Source organism: Hetaerina americana, unplaced genomic scaffold (genome assembly GCF_022747635.1).
Source record: "Hetaerina americana unplaced genomic scaffold, ioHetAmer1.1.p SCAF_9, whole genome shotgun sequence".
Classification (NCBI taxonomy): Eukaryota; Metazoa; Arthropoda; class Insecta; order Odonata; family Calopterygidae; genus Hetaerina; species Hetaerina americana.
The window spans coordinates 65144180-65160172 of record NW_027287538.1 but is presented as its reverse complement, the minus strand read 5'-3'; the positions used below and the strand labels follow the sequence as shown (position 1 = coordinate 65160172).

General features: G+C 37.8%; 1 protein-coding gene across 8 annotated transcripts in view; it reads left to right on the top strand.

The window, feature by feature from the left end:
- Snap25 (Synaptosomal-associated protein 25kDa) overlaps window positions 1–15993 on the top strand; it is a 513578-nt gene that overhangs the window by 176230 nt on the left and 321355 nt on the right. For 5 of the 8 annotated variants that reach the window (XM_071597944.1, XM_071597952.1, XM_071597951.1 and 2 more), the window contains one exon: window positions 13519–13567. The exons of 2 other annotated variants lie outside the window; for them this stretch is intronic. The gene's annotated coding sequence lies outside the window, so the exon portion shown is untranslated. Of the gene's footprint in view, window positions 1–13516; window positions 13568–15993 lie in introns of all 8 variants that reach the window. One more of the 8 variants, XM_071597948.1, reaches the window with a different exon arrangement.

Below are 15993 nucleotides of genomic sequence, written 5' to 3'. Positions count from 1 at the left end.
GCTCAGTCTCACGCATTTGTCTGGTATCATATGTACTGATGTTATCCTGTCATAATTACTATTTCGATATGAAGGTTGATTTATTACTACCCTCCATACTTCCTCTTCTCTGTCTTATTATATCGTTTAATATCCTTCTTTACATACGTCTCCTAATTGCCCCATCTGAAGCTACTTATTTATCCCATGGCTTTCACTTCTATATTCCTTTTGTTTTGATTCAAAATAATTCATTATGCTTCAAGTCTTTCCATACCCACTTTGCCCTTTTCATGATTGTCCACCTCCTCCACTCTTCTTTGTCTCATTTAATCTGTCCATTTGATCTTCAGAACTCGCCTCCGGCACTACGTTTCAAAGCCTTATATAGTATTCTTCTATCTGATCTGCTTTTCCAATGGGACATGCCTCTAATACAAAGAGTTTCACACACTGCACGACTGCTTTCGTCTTCTGTTTTCTTGATAGCTCTCGTTCTTTTTATTTGGCGGAAAGCATCTGTAGTTGGTAATCAAAATATTTCTGCTTCATCATAATTTCTTTCCTTTACTTGCTTCAATACCTTCTTATGGGCTGGATGCTAGATGAGGTGAATGTCTCCAAATCGGCCGCCAAAATAGAGTATTTCTCTCTCTTTTCAAGTATCATACATTGGGGTTTGCTTTATTTTTGAATTTTAATAAATAAATTACTTTGCGCTGTCTGTCTGCTAAGTGCGTTTTTAGACATACACGTTTTTAGACGCTCCGGCGTCATTTTATATTGAACATTTTCTCTTGAAAATGAAGAGATAGCATGAAAACAGGTCGTGAGACAAAGAAGTTGAATTGTGGATAGCCCGGAGGCATTTTAATTCTAAACATGAAAGAACTTTTCCACTAAATCTCTTATAGAGCTGTTAATTTTATCCCAGGTCTTCCAATGTTGTGCTATAATTACTGCGTAATTTCTTCAGAAAACTTTATTGACTTGAGACAAGCACAATTGTGTGTTTATTCTTTTATAGCTACTCGTTTATAAAAGTTTTGTAGAGTTTTCCTTGGGTATTAAATTCACTCCGTCCATTTAATGATGACCATTCTTTTGAGCACTTCATTTAGATAACTCGTATTTTGTTCTCTGTCACTATAATTTTTATGCCTTTCTCTCGTCGAAAATTAATGTTGATTTATGTAAGTTGATGCTACTTATTATTTTATTCTCCAGTAGACTACATTATTTCACGTTTCAGGGTGGAATACAGTTACAGTTGAATACTTCTCGTAAAAATACGGTTGAAATAACCCGTACGTATAATTATATTTCTGAATTAATTCATCGAAGTACTTTTTAATAATTGAATGTAAATACATGCCTTCCCCTATTTTTGTGGGAAATATTTATCTTTCTTCTATTGATGATATTTTATATTAAACGGGATTTGTATATGTACTCGTATAATGCAGTCATGGATGCGAATCGCAGGTCAGATCAAAAATCTCTCCCCAGTAAATACGATTAATTTCTTTTAATTGTACATTCTCTTACCGAAGACCGTGATTGTTGTTTTGTAACAAAAGGCCACACACGTTTTCCATCTCTTTATACTCCACGCAGAACTAGTCGCGGTTTGAGTGAAAGCTATCTGAATTATAATTTATTTGTTTGCTTGGAATAATTCCACGAGAAAATCGTCGAGAACGAGACCTGCTTCTCTGCGGCATATTTTTGGAACGGCAGTCTTTATCTCTCAAAATCCGGATCCCTCTTCCATCCAAGGTCATTAAAGTATTTGAAAAACGTGGTGTTCTGTAGGATCAGGGGATTCTTTCCCTCCTTTAAGCTGAGCATGGGTATCGATTTCGAGTAACCTCATTTTCTTTGTACCATCCCGAACTGAGCGGATCCAAGGCTCCTTAAAAATTCTGCGATATCGACTGGCAAACGGTGAAAAAATGCGTTGAACATAATCACTGCCTGCGGGAACTGGAATCTGATTATACGGCGCAGTTGTTTACCCGGCCACGCTCGGGTTTTTTCATTTTGGAAAATTAGGAGCATAGCCTAGTGTGTAATCCTTAAAGTAAGGATCTGCAGGGGAGGTAATCTGTGCAGTAATGTGGCGCGCCTTTGTTCGTATCTTGTAATGTTTAGTAATTTTGTTGTCGTGGCTTCAAATAACTAGACGCCTTTTAAAGAAGGGAATGTAAGACTGCCGCATTCCACCAGTAATCAAAAGAGTGGCCGGGAGCACCAGAATGCATTTTCATCGAAGGAACGAGGATTTCGGTTGGAAACAGTGAAATTAGAAAACACGCCCTGTTGAATATATTTTGGAAACTTGACATTATATCGCTCTGGGATGTAGACATAACTTGCACTGATGATGTTCAGTTGATGTACTATGACGTGAATTAATCTTGCATCGAATTTTATTGGCACAAAAGAGCATGGTTGCCAGTGAATACAATAGTCGTTAAATTTCGATATGTTTTTCGTATTACCATTGAAGTAATTATATGTATGTTACATGCCGTAGAAAACAATGTATTTTTACCCCGGAGCATTCAGAGATCTGTTTCGGGTATCTTGATATTTCTTAATTGCGAAAACAACTAACTATCGTTATTACTCATCAACACCCGATAGATCGCGGAATACTTGTCGGAAACATGTTCTCCAACTGTGGAATATGGTGGCATGGCAAAATTTAGTATTCACTTCTCGGGGAAATAGGAGGGTTTGGCTACCACTGAGTCTCATTTCTTTTTTTCTAAACCTTAGGATAGTTATAATTAAAATTCTATACCATGTAGCCTTATAGTTAGCTTAGGATAGTTATAATTAAAATTCTATACCATGTAGCCTTATAGTTAGCCCTGGCATACTTTTTCTGTACATTTCCAGTGATGTATACATGCACGCAAAACAGATGGGGTGTTATAGCGGAAGGAACTCGCCTAAATAAAAGCAATTTAATTGAGTAACCTTGTTTTGAAGCTTCCAATAACATATTCCTGATCCCTTTATCAGCTATGGGGGATGTAATGGGACCTAATCCATAAACCCGTATGCCTAGGTTTGGGTAACTAAATTTGCATATTTTCCGAGCGTTAGAATGACTCTGAACTCTTAATATAAATGGAGTAGTAGTAGCAGTTATTAGGGTTGGCGACCGACGGTTGCAAGTTATTTGCCCCAGTAGGGATAGATGACATGGATAATTTAGTGGAAGCACATTTATCCGGGAATGGGGAAGGGAGGGTGGGGAGGAACCTGACACCTGGATTAGTCTACTCTTAGCGATCGGAACCAAGGGGTCCAAAATTTAACGTCTCATCCGACTGTCGGAATACTCCACTTGGGGTGCCCTCGTGTTGGAAGTAAAGTGGAGAAATGAATGGAATCGCTGCTAACAAGAAAGAAAAGTTCGCTGCGTAAAAACTCTACTTTGCGGGTACTTAGGAATGCATCCCATTGTGAGGAGGGATCGCTTTGAAGAGAGCATCGCCCTCTTCAAAACGATCGTTCCCTTCTAAAGTTCTGAAGGTTCGCCAAAATTTATGGGGTCGATGGTCGCGCCTCAGGATGTTCACGGAGCAAAGTGGCCTGCGTGACACCACGGTTCCGGATGGGCCCGTCATCCCCATTGTGCCCTCACCCTCCCCCGCGCCCTCACTTCCCCTCCTGCCGTCCTTCTCGAAGGCCTCTTCTGCTAACGCAATCACTCACTCAACTCTCCCCGTACTTTTGTTTAGCCCCAATTTTTTTATTCTTACGCCTTTTTCTTCCTCATCTCTCGCACTCCTAACCCCGTAGTGGGGCTATCTTGACTTGCCGAATGGTCGAGGGTAAACAAGGCATTTAGCTACAGTCTCCGGGAATAATTTCTGTGTGAGGTGGAATAGCCCACAAGGTCCATTGCCGCATTCTCTGTGCCCCTCACGCTCATCATAACTCCCTTCGTCCTCCCTTACAGTTTCGGCTTAATTATATTATGCCTTGGTCTGTTCTTTCACTTCTCACAGTATTTCTACAAGTCTTTATTAACGCATCAATGCAGAAGGGTTAGATTCCAGTTTGTTCCCTATGATAATAACTGAAGCAGTTATATTGAATAATATAGAAGCATGATAAAAATGATTATATTTATTGAAACCGTGAGGTGACTTGCGTATTTTCCTTGTCACTATTTTTTTCTGGGAAATTAATGCGTCAATAAAGCCTAGAATTGATTAAGTTTTGTGCTACTTTCTTCGCAGCTCCGTATTAATACGTTATTTTGGACCGTTTTCGATGCAGGATTCCAGGTTTTGACCCTTCCTAGAAAACTATAACCTGTATTAGTACCAGTAGCGATTATCTTTAGGTTATGTGATTGAAAAATGTTTATTCCGATTAAGACTCGCAGGAGAGCCATTAAGGGTCGTCGACGCCTGATATTATGTGCTATGTGATACTTTTACCGGTTTTGTTTTTGGAAACTACCGAAATGTTAGAAATGGAAGATCCCTCATCGAATTACTGCAAAATATTTGCATATTTCTCAGACCTTACTGCCTTAAACTTCCCTATATTCTCTTCCAGTTAAATTTTGTTCCGAGGGGGGATGGAATAAATAATAGGAATCGTGGCTCCTATTCAAGCCGTGTTTCATATTATGTGCATTTTTCTAATTGATGCATGTCTTTGGTTTGAACTACTAAATCCTATGAATTAAATGTACTTTTCAAAAATTTCGAGCTCCGGATGACTTGTGTATATTATAGATTAAACCTATCATTTCATGTGATACATTTATCGACTTTTACTAAGTTAATTGAAAAATCGTCTGGTTTTCATTTTAGTGAAGAGCAATGATAATTGTGATCGAATGAACCCATTTTGCGGTATGCGTCTTGGTTCGCCTAACTTAAGGTTTTCTTGTATACTCACCGTCTCGAAGACGCTGGCAAATCTGCACATTCTTTTGCCAAAATACTTTTGTATTAACCGAGATATTCATTCGTAGGTATTATCTGTTTACCCACTCTTATTTTTTATCGTTGCGTTTTGTAATAGTTTTCACACATTTTTGTATTAAATTCCAACTTTGGGGCTATTGGTTAAAATTAGTGTTCCTTCAGAATCATGCATATTTGAATCTTTCTCTGCCATTTTTTAGCGAAGATGTTATACACCACCGATTTTCTCTGGAAAAATTTGCAGACGTGCACCTTTCTGTCTCAAGAGGATTTGTGTGCCTTAGAATGTGTCACGGCTACATGCCCATTTAATTCCTTACTTTAAAGCATGACCTCATTACGGTTCCTCTCCGAGTTATTTTTAATTCTTATCGGATGTTTCCCGTGGGCTCGTCCTTTTTGTCACGGCGGCTCTCTTCGAGAGCTCCTCTCCTTCTCTCGTGGGAGAGAAAAATGAAGTGGAAACTTATCTCCCATGGTACTTAATGTGGATTTCCCCCTTTCCGATATGTCTTGGTTAGTTTTTTCCCCATCGTTCCGGACTCCTCGCCCGGCATCCATCCACTAGTCTCCACCCTCCCATCTCTACCCCACCCCAAAAGATTGAACCATATATCTTCTCGTCCGGTGGCCTTGTCACAGGATCGTCTCCTCTTCAAAATCGGGTCCCCTCTTCCCTTATACTCTGCCCACCCATCGTACACTCCCCCTGGCCCGAAAACAGGAATTCCCTCGATCTTTCGATCTTTTTTCCACGTTTAATGCTGGTGGAATTTTCGCCTCACATTCCCCTGGCGTTCGGCTTGCGTACTCTTTGTCTTTTGACAGAATTTAATTCTTAAATTTATCATTCTCACGCAAGGCTATTATTATTTTGTTAATATTATCGGAAAATACTGTTTAGCGTTTGCACAAATTTTAAGTTTAATGAATACAAGTGAACGCAGGTATTTATTTCCAATCACATTCCACCTATTTATAACTGTACTGTTTTTGTTATATCCCTGCAAACGATATGTAACCAATAGATCTTTATTTTGTGAATGCCAGGTGGTAAAATAGTTAAGCGGATCTGATACAATTTAGTTTGATTTATGTTGCAATTATTATTGAAAATGGCTCCAGTCTTATCCTTCATTTGGTGACTGTGATTCAGAATTTATTCTGTTACAACTCTATGAACAATTTGCATGAGATTTATTTAAATTGAAACAGTTACAGCTAGCCGATTGCGAGTGGGATGAGATTGAAGAGAGTTAAATAGGAGAATCATTTTAGACCAAAATTAACAAGTGGAACACGAATTCGGATTCAGGCCGAGCAAAAATGTCTTCTGAGCTCTCCTGACTACGGAGGATATAAACTCATTGAGTTAAAACTTACTATTCAAGATGAGAAATGGCGCTAATTACTTAGGGGAGAAATGCAGAAATGCGAGCCTTTGACCCGAAGTGACCCTTGAGAGCCTGATTCTGTATGTATTCTTCCGGATTATCTGACGATCATTCTCCCGTTTCAGATTACCCTACTCGTGCTGTCGTGAATTAGTTACTAAGCCTGGAGTAATGCGCACTCCAATTTGTCTAAAGGTTGTGGTTAGAATATCAGTTTACTTGGTAAGTTTGTTGGGTGATAAAATTATCCGGCGGTGCCTCAGACTTCGACGGTAAAATATGTATTTTCTTTCTGCTGATTCATTTCGTTAATGGAAAATCAAATGATATTTTTTACCGCGCTTGAATTATCCTTTTAATTTAATACTTTTCATTTTCTGTTCAAAGGTAAAAGACTTATTCGCATTAGGCTAAAATAAATGCAAAAAATTGCCTTCTTTTTTATTCAAAGAATTACATTCTTATTTTCCATGCTCTGTTGCATATACTCGTACATTATCTACGAATGTATTACAGTTTTTCTGTTTCTTATGTCTTTGTGTCCATAATATTTTTCTGAGCTCTTCTCTTCTGTCATTTTGAAAATCATCATTAATGCCATTGCCACTTCACATCTTTATCTTGTTCTCTTTAAGTTTTCCTTTTAATTTCATGGAAATTACTCTCTGACATTTTATTGATTCTTAGGGATAACTTCATCATAACGTTGCGCCTTTTACTGCTTCTGTTCCTGATTTATATTTGTTGTTTTCAATTTTAACTTTGTTGAAATCCAATATCACTGAAGTAAAGAAAAACAATGTATCTTTCCACGATTCCGACAGATGGGTTGTTTTTTTATTTCAGTTTTGTTCCTGGATTCAATCTAAGTGTGAATTTTCCCGTCTTCTTCCTTCCTTTACACTTCGTTGTTCAATTACTTATTGATTCCATAATAAATATCTGGTCTTTAAGAGAAAAGAAATAGCTGATAATTCAAGTGGGTTTCTTTTGGCTTTCAGCAAAGATGCTTAAAGCATGCTGCATACTCTCTGTAACACTTCAATAAATTTATCTGGATGTAGTTGGCGAAAGAGGTAGTTGATCTCCAGATACCCTCTCTGTGTCATTAAGTATTAGGAATACATTTTTGCTACGCTTGAACCCTTATGGAATCCCGTAGGACATAAGGAACCAAGGGCTGACATTAATATCTAGAATTCCATTTTCGGTTCAGACTTGGTGTTGTGTTCTGAGGGAATAGTTTGTCTGTTTCCAAAGTTAAGGTGAGATATATTCTCGACTCTCGGAGAACCTTGCTAAAACTTATTTCTATTACAGATTTGACTAAGTTAAGGGTATAGACGCTGCTGAGATGAAAAGTGTGCTTACGATTATTCTTAGCAAAGCGGCTTTCGATATCTCTTTTTGATGCATTCAATTTCTTCCCTAGTTCCCAGCTCCCTCTCCTCACTCATTATTTTAGCTGCAGCCTTCTGGTAAACCTTTCTAGTCGTTCCGGTGAGTGCTTCTGCGTTCCATTTCCTAAACCGTTTTCTCTATTTCATTCCGTTTCACCTCAATGATTCTATATTATGATCCGAATCCGCGTCCGCTCCCAAGTAACCGTGAGAATTAGTCACGCTGTTCCTAAACTGATGCCTGACCATAATGTAGACTAACCGATGTCTTTCTAAATCCCCATGCATACCTACGCCTTGCGATGTGCGCGTCCGCTATGATTAGACCCTTTCCTCTGCAAAACCATATTGCTTTCACCCCGCAGACATTTCTTGCTCCTAAACCGTAGTCGCCTAAATCACTACCATCTTTTCCTTCGCTTACCGTCGCGCTCCGATTCTCCATCACGATCTAATGTTTCCTCCCAGGAACATCGTTAATTATTTCCTTTAATTGATCGTACATCCTGTCGACGTCTATCTTCTTAGTATTGCTTGTCGGCATGTAGACTTGGACAGTGAAAAAGTTCATCGTTTCAGTTTTTACCTCTATTAATACTAATAATCTATTACTCACATGCTTTATATTTACTATCCTCCTCCAATCGTTTTTTTATATTGTTACTACCCCTTGGGAAGCCCTGTGCATCACTCCACCACTGTCACTTCAGTAATCCCCGATATCCTTCCATCTCACCTCGCATAGTCTTCAAAGATCTCTCGTAGTTTTCCTCTCTCCTTCTCCCGCTTTATATTTTCTAATTCACATGCACTCAACATGGTCCTAGATTTCAGGTCCCCATTGAAACTGATGCTTTCCTCCTCTGTGTCCTGTGTGCTGCTACTCTCTATTTCGCTTCCCTTTTCCAAGGATTTCTTGAGATGACGGTCGCGGAAATCTCACTTTTCTAAGCAGTCCGTGTTCCGTAGGTTCCAGGACTCATTCCTTTACTCTTGTTCATAATCATTTCTTGGGATAAATAATTGAAATCGTTTCTCGTGGCCTTTCATGGGAATATTGTTGAAGGGATACCGTCTTTTTTATGATAGGAAACCACAGTAATCAATCCGAGGGTTGTTTCATAGGTGGCGACAGACCTCACTAAGCCTAACGGAATGTGAAATTCACAGATCGCTAGTTCCTTACTTTGTGGCGCCTGTGGTTTGTCAGGAAGATGTGGTACGCGAAAAATTGCACAGCTTGAGTGAAGCTGCGGGGGCCCAGAGGCGTTTCCGGGAATCTAACCCAGGCTCTCCAATAGCTCCAATCCTATTTCTCTGGATTACTACGTCCCCCAGTTGGCGGGACACCCCGTAAATTTTGTATTTTTAATATTTCCAAAGTCGCCTTAAAAGTGTTTTGCCTGCCTCCCAGCGCAATATGTATTAGCCGTAACGCCAGAATGAGGAAGAGAACCTTGAACTGTATTTATATTTCATATTCACTTTATTTGCGTTGAATTGCTATCTCGAAATATGAAGTGTGTTTTGAATTGAGGAGGAATCAATATTGTCTCTGCGACAAGCTTAATTTTATTAAAATTTCGTGAATCTTTTCTAAGATACGGAATGTCGCACTTACCTGGACATCGGTTTTTACGGTAATTTTTAACGCCTCGCATGTACATCGCTCTATGTTGTCATAGTTAAGAATTGGTATTTGGAAAACCCCTCATCAACAATGGTTTTATTTCTTGGAAAACCAAAATTTTGATCTCTAGGGAGAAACCAAATTATTTTAATGTTGAGTATTTGGAAGACATGCTTCTTAAACTAATCAGAGGATTTTGGAATGCTTGGAAGCTTCCTGCTATGCCTGAAGTCATGCTCAAGGGCAAGCTTTTAAAATCCCTATTTCAAATTTTATATCTTGTAGTCCTGCTTCACATAGCCTTATGAAGAAACAGTGAACCCTTGACAATGTATATGTATACGGTTAGCGTACAGTAGGCATCTTATGGGAGTAGAATATTTTTTCCCGAAGGAGTTCCCGTAAAGAATACGCGAAGTCTGTGTAGGACGCGATTCCCATGATGTTTGAGTCCAGGTTCGTCTGTGTATATGTGGCTTGGCTGACCTGGCTTGTTTTTGTCGTCCAGGTATTTTGTTTTTGCTGTCGTGGCGATATTTTTCGAGTGAGAGAACCAAAAAAATTATGAAATACGTACGAGACGAGAATCCCAGATACCCTTTGTGTAGATCCTACTCCCCAAGAGTTCCCCATTCTCATGATAACATGACCCGAAAATCGCCGTGTCCTGTAATCGTGAATTTTATTCGGGTACTAATACTTCCTTTAACTTATGATGCATTAATCCTCTAACGTTCGAGTTATAAGATTTACATTTATTATCAATTTAGTATCTACAATGGAATGGTTTAAAGATCATTGTTCGCAATTTTCCTCACTACAAAGAATTTTTCCCAATCAATAAAAAGTAAACATTATTTCCCGATTTATTATAGGTTTGCTGTTTAGCGCTACAAGTCATTTTTTTAAATGATTTGTTGTTTTTAGATATGTTTTGAAGAGCAATTTTATTTTGAAAACATCTTCCTGATCCCTAGTAGTTCAGGAGCTATGCACCAAATTTGTATAGGAATGCCAGGTGAACCGGTATTATTACATATGCCTTTTATCACAACCTGCCCTATTCTATGAATTATTGAGAAATGTTGACTTTGACCGATCTCAATCTTTTATAACTATAGTTACTACTCAATCCGCTCTTGCTAATTGGCTCCTTTCGGAATATTATTTTGGAATTGCTTTAATCTTTTCTTAAGGCATGTGATATTTCAGCTGAATAAGAGCCGCTGTTCAGATTATCGACTGTCTTCAAAGTTGTATCTGGCTTTGACTGAAATAGGATGACAATTGCCATTGTTCTAAATGATTCCTGAGGCATTTTCTTCGGATGATGTGAATCCCAACTAAAGAGTAACTAATTAAAGGAAAAACTTGACTGCTTTCTTTGTGGCTTTCCTTTGAGTTAATTTCAAGACCAATTTCCGATTAAGGAATGTAGGAACATTAATATTTGTACGCGGTTTGTAGAGTCTGTGGTTTGAATATCTAAACTTATGTTGAAATCTACGAGAAAAGTAATTCGCACTCATAAAATTTGCTTTGCATTGATGAATGATTTTAGGTGTGATATTAACATGACACAGCGCTGTAATTTCTGTGCCATCAACGATACCAAACGATTTCAAGAATGTCTTATAATAATTTCTCTATTGGATAGGGTCGTGGGGACGCTAGTAGCCCTTTATATACAGCGTGTAGTTTCACGGATAAGGTATTGGATCGTTCATGGCGTGGCGGAGTGGGTTGGGTTGTAGCGGCTAGGTGGGGGAGTGGGTGGGCGATTGCACTTTCGGGAAGCTGCAAGTGAGGTCCACGACCTTACTTGGTGCATGGCAGGGGGGAAACCGCGAGGGAAGTGGTGGGACTGGGGCAGGAGAGGGTGTCTAGCCGTGGAGGGTGTAAAGGGGGAGACGCGAGGTGATTAAACTATCTATAGGCGTGGTCCGTCCGCTTTTTTATTCTGTCTGAATCTGCGTTTTCATCGTGAAAAATGGTAGGCCTAAGTGATTATCCAAATAATGTTTTTGGTAACAATTAATTCCAATTTTAAATCAATGCTGGGATGCTGATCGACTATTTTAGTGTTCTATTTACAATTTATTTTCAATCAAGTTACTACTCGATTTCAATACATTACGGAAGTTGCGTAATACTGTCCTAAATAAATAATAACGTATACGTATACGTGTGTTTTGTATTCTTGCAGCGTCATCTATTGATATTTTACGAAGCCACTGAAGTAATTGTTCTTATTCAGTAGATTTTTTCCTGTCGGTGAAAGCGGAGAACAAAGTCGCGAAAATCCTTGCTCCCCCACGGTTACGAATAGCGTGCTGTGATTCGATTTTTGTGTGTTAAAGCTGTCCAAATTCAACGAGAGTTGTATCTAGTTTATGGACCTACAGTAATGAGTGAAGGAAAGGTTAGCCGGTTATGTCGAGACTTCAAAAATGGGCGCATAAATGTGTATGATAAGAGCGGAGTGGTAAGCCCAGTGTCCGGAACTATGAAATCGTTCAACTAGTGGACCAAGAACTGCGATATTACCAGCCATTGACGATCAGTGCTCTGGGTGATAAACTTCTCCTTTTTGGAAGCAACACTGTTTACACGATTGTTATGGAAAATCTCGGAATTCTCAAATTGTGTGCAAGGTAGTAAGCGAAAATGTTTACCGACCAACACAAAGAGAAAATAATGTTTATCTCGATCGAACTTTTTGATCACCCACGCTCCAGTCCCGACCTTGTATCTAGCGACTGTTTCCTCTTCTCACACTTGAAATAGTGTTTTGGTGGACAACGGTTTGAAGCTAACGAGGAACTCAGGACCGGCGTTGTCAACTAGTTCAATTCCTAGGCGGCGAACTTCTATGCTGTGGGATCAAAGAAGCTGGTGCAGAGTCATGAAAATTGCATAGAAGTGAACCGTGTTTATGTAGAATAGTGAGGTAGCTTTGTAGCAAACTAAAACCGTCAATAAGAATCATTTTGTAACGAATACATTTTTTAATGACCAAACGGCCCTTACACTTCGAATATGCCTTGTATAACCAGGGCTCTTGCTCCATAGATTTGCCGTACCTGTAGGGCAAATTTCTTACATTATTTCTACTTGATATTGTTCAATGTTAGTGTTTTTTATTTTGAAGTAAAAGATTCTGTATTGTAACATAAATATCTGTGAAAAAGTTGTATAAAAATAAAAACTATTGCATGCATATGAGTGTGACATTTTTATTATTGTTTCTCGTATGCCCACTCTTGCCGCTAAGGATTATATTTGTAATATTTGACCTAATAAATGAAAGCCGTACATTATATTCAAGACAAACCTGGGAAACAAATCATTAAGAGTATAAAATTATAAAATTAGATAAATAGAACTATAATATGCATTTGTATGCATAAAGTAGAATTCATAATTATAATAATAAAAATAATAATAAATTCTTATCCAAATAGGCTAAAAATTTCGGAAAAAAACCCCAATTTTTACGTAGAGATCACGATTATAATTCTTACTAAAATATCTATGATCAATCATCGATTATAGATGCATCACCGTATGGTTTTACTAAAGCTTGCCGTTTGTGAACTACGTAATGGCTTTAACTTAAATGAAATTTCTTGCGTTCAGATGAACAGGATTTTCTAAGTTAGTTATGGACATATTTCCCTAAGTTCCGTACTTTAATTGAATTAATACGTTCTTCTTCCTACCGAATTTGTGAAATTGCGTGAAAACAGTTATATTTTTAGTCTTATAAATTATCTCGTAGCAATAATGGTTCCTTTTTTTTCCCTCTGCCGTACCCTACGAATCATATCTTTTGTGCCGATACGAGATGAAATGTTCGATTGACAAGATACAAATTTTTTCTAATTATCATGGTGTAGTGTTTCGATCCTCTCTGGTGATTTCATTTACACTTTTTGTTTGTTGAGAGCTATAACCCATGTTTGTCTGATGATACTATTATTATGCTATTTTATTGCTATATTTTATTACTATATGTTATTCTTTTGTGTTGATAAATATTGCATCTAATTATTACGCGAGAAGATCGTGGGTCAAAAAGAATGTTTGCCAAGCTGTACTAAAATATTTTGAGATTAATAAGCGTACTAAGGATTGTATTTACTTTCCAGGTGGTGTGCTAACAAGCGGATCCAGTCTTGAAAGCGGCTTTCAAAACTTGTAAGTTAATCACTCAGCTTATTTAAATCCTATATTATGTAACCATGAAATAATCACTGGGTGACCGTAGGGGTTGGGAGTGCTTTTTTCTTACTATTTTGTTAATACCATAATATTGACCAATATATTTTTATTTTAGAAATCTGTACATCCATCGATTTCATAATTTTAAGTAAAATTTTTGTTATATTGTACAGCTCTTTAATTGATCTAGCGATTTTTTTACAACTCCATACTCAAATGAATTATGACTGTTTCATAACTATAGGGGCGCTGAAGAACTCCGTACCCTGATGAGATTCCGTGCATTCCGATGGAGATTTTCTCAATTCCGAATTAGTATTTTCATTCAAATGAGTTGGCGTTCTGTATTTCCTTCTGCTCCGTGTGCACCTGTAATCATTTTGAATGCCTTGATTCATAAATTTCCATTCTTAAGGTCTATTCGAGGGACACACGTTATGTTGAGCCAGTAAATAAGATATATATTCAGCGGCTCTTTAAAAGATGACTAAACAATGTTGGTACCATTAAAGCACCGTTTCTTATTGTTATTACTTAGAAATTAATTTATCAAAAGCGTTTTAGGTGTTTTCAAATGTATACACCTGATTGTTTCATAATGATCAGTGCCCATTTTCACCTGAAATTTTAGATATCCACGGCTACCGTATCTTGTCACAGATCTTGTTCATCCGTTAGATAAGTATTTTCCAAGGGAGTTGGATATTGTCATTGTGAAAAAACATAAAAATAAATAAAAAGCAATGAAAAAATGCCTCCTCTTACTGAGGCAAAATATGAACACAGTGCATGCTTTGCTTAACTACGAGGGTAATCCCGAGAGGAACGTCTCCATTTTTTTTAGAAATAGAAAGAATCATGTATTTTCAACACTTGATACATTATTATTAAGTTTCAGTGTTCATTTATTTTCTACGTAATCACTCTTTTGGTTGATGCATTTTTGTAGTCGCAGGGCATGTTTTGTATGTAAATGTCATGCTAGTCGTTGAGGAAGCGTTGAACCGCATCTCTCCTCTCGTCATCGTCGCTTGTAATGAGTGGCACGGGTGTTCCTTTTCGCACGTGAGATCGAACAGTTATCACTTGAGTGGCGGCATTCTTTTTCGCTCAAGCCTCAAAAATTCAAACAAGCACATTTTGCGGGCAAAATCATGGAATCTGTGTTTTGGGATCGGAACGTGTTATTGTTGGTCGACTTTGTTGCTCCCAGGACCACAATAAGGGCTGACAAGTATTGGGAGACACTCAAAAAACTCAGGAGGGCGATTCAGCGCCAAAGAAGAGGAATGCTAAGCAAGGGCGTAAATCCTTCTCCACGACAACGCTCGCCTCCACGTCTCCCGTCAAACCTCATTCGTCGCTGTCTTGCAACAGTTTGGATGGAATATCATCACCCACCCACCCCATAGTCCAGACTTGGCACCCAGGAACTACCACTTGTTTCCTAAGCTGAAAGAAAATTTGGCAGAAGGGCGCTTCAGCCAAGACGGCAAGGTGAAAGATGAGATTCAACGCTTACTCAGCGACACGGCACCGAGCTGGTATGACATGGGCAAACGAAAAATTATGCCCTAGCCTTTAAAAAAACGTATCGACCGAAATGGCGACTATGTAAAATGACAGGGAAAAGTTCAGTGTTTATGATAATGTATCAATTATTGAAAATAAATGGTTCTATTTTTAAGGAAATGGAGACCTTCGTTTAATTAGAAATATGAATTATGCTCTCTTTAGAAATGTAATACTATTGTATTGAACTTGAATAGTTTTGCCGAGGTATCTAATTTACTGCCTAACTCTACACTTAGTTCTGAATGGAGAATTATTTAAAAGTTAAAATGAAATAACAGAATATTCTTTCTTCCCCTCTATTTCCCCTTGTTCTATCTCGTTATTAGTTATTACGAGAAAATTGTGCCGAACTAACCAACAGATTTTTATTTTTATACCTCTCAACGTTATTTTTTATAATATAATAATAATATAATATATTATATAGCAAGAGTTACATCAGTGAAAACAGTTCGATGGTAGTGGAAAAGGGCATATTGATGTAGAAAATTAACTGGTCATTTGAGAAAACTTTTGAAAAATAAAATGTTGCCCGAAATATCTTTTTCTACAGACGGGAAATTCCGTGAAAATGTTTAAACCCGTTGCTGTCCTGAGAAATAGATTCTTATCTCTCCTTAAAATTTAGGAATAAAATTGAATATATTGAATATGTTTTCAGTGAAAATTTGCTGGCTTTCATATCTCAATATTTGGTGTGATACACATTGATAGTTTTGATCAAACCTTGTACATATATTTACATAATACAATTATGTGTTTGTATATAGAAATATATATGTATATAGATGTACATATACACAATCACACACACACATACACACATT